We start from the raw sequence: 1,776 nt of genomic DNA, 5'->3' as shown, positions 1-1,776 counted from the left end.
CAGGACGCTAAGCTACTCCGTTTTTACACGTCTGACGACCTGCTGAGAGAACAGTCAGCTGGGGCGATGGTGTCCCGTAGTCCAGCTTTACGCCTTGCCTCATTCACTGCCAAGGCCACAAAAGCGTGGGGTGCACAGGAGAGCTGTGCACTTGCCTTTTTCACTCTTCATTTCTTACGAGCAGCTAAGTCATCATCTACATCACTTATGCAGCTGGCCGCCAAAAAAGTTCACTGGGTGCTTGTGATGAATCGCCCCGCTCTGATGTATAGGCTGCATGCTAGCCCACATGTTCTCAGCAGTAGCAGATTTCAAAATCAGCTGCTACACCCATCTGTCACTGACTGTCATTGTTCTTTAAAGTGTTGAGACTCAAAGAAAAACGCCAATTTCTAATTGTTTTGTCAGTGTTTTCCTTTCAGTAGTCTAATCACAACTTGGATTATCTGTCTTTTTAAATGTTTCCCAAATTTAAGTAGCACATTTTTGTTCCTTTTCACAGTAATTAACACACAAAACAACAGTTTCATAATGTCACTCTAGCCAGTATGTTTGAACTATGATCACATCATATTTATTTATGTTTTACTGTTATCTTGAGATAAAAATGTTTTCAATTTTGCGTCTACATCTATAGATGTTGTGGTATAGAGTCAAAATTTTCTTCTGTTTGATTAAAAGTACTGAGGTAGATCAGGGTGTATACGACCCGGCGGGACAACCGGAAAATCCGGGAATTTTTTCATCCAGGAGAAACCGGGAAAATCCCGGGAATTTTTAGGAATTCCGGGATTTTTTGTTTTGTTTTAGTTTTCAGTTAAATTTTTGTAATTTTGACTGGTAAGAAACAAAACTGTTAACAAAGGATACTACTGTAGCCTGCTACTGCAGAATAATACTGCAGCAATAAAATATGAACGAGAGAAAAAAAAAAATACGAAAATAAAACTTAAGTTTGCAAAGGAAATGCACCATATATAACAACAAAACACAGTGCTCATACAAGCGTCTGCCAGCAGCAAAATGAGTCAGAGGCGTTAGGAAGACTGTGCAATGCTTCGTAACAACAAATTGCCTCCAATGAGCGTGACGGCACAACTGTTGACATTAGATTCTTTTGAGCAGTTGTGAGTGGGCTTACGTGCATGCGCAGTTGAGTTGCGCATGTGTAGTACCTTCTCCCACTTACGGCTACAGAAGTGTGGCTGTTAGCTGCATAAGCAGTAGGAGCAAGATGCCACCTGGAAAAATTTTACTGGCACACGCAAGCTGCTAGATTCACTGGGGGCAAACCGGCTTATCTGCCCCAGGCGGCAATTTCAGGGGAGGGGGTGCGCCAAATTCATATTATTGAGGAAAAAACCTTGTTTCACAAAGCGCCGAGTATCCAGCGCATGGTGGTCTATCGATTATTCATATGTCCTGTTGGTTTTTGAACATGTTTTAAGTTTATTTCTGAATGAATCATAAGTTGATTTTTGAATGCGTGCATAGTGTGCGTGATGTCTCTGCCAGGGGAATCCCTGTCGCTCTAGAAATAAACTTTCTTGCAGACAGAAGGGAATGGGGCTATGCGAGCCGAGCGGAGTAAAGCCGAACGAATGAATGCCAATTGCTGATTGTTTATGTGGCTGACTGGGTCTGCGAATGATCAGTGTTGTTATAATTACCTGCGAAATCCATAGATTCAGACTACCAGAGTGGAAATAAACGACTAACAGGAATAACAGGTAAGTAAGATTACATATTATCTTCTGAGTGTATCCAAGAAAATGA

This window comes from Schistocerca cancellata, chromosome 7, assembly GCF_023864275.1.
Source record: "Schistocerca cancellata isolate TAMUIC-IGC-003103 chromosome 7, iqSchCanc2.1, whole genome shotgun sequence".
NCBI classification, from domain to species: Eukaryota; Metazoa; Arthropoda; class Insecta; order Orthoptera; family Acrididae; genus Schistocerca; species Schistocerca cancellata.
The sequence above is the reverse complement of the archived record's forward strand: the minus strand, read 5'-3'. Positions refer to the sequence as shown.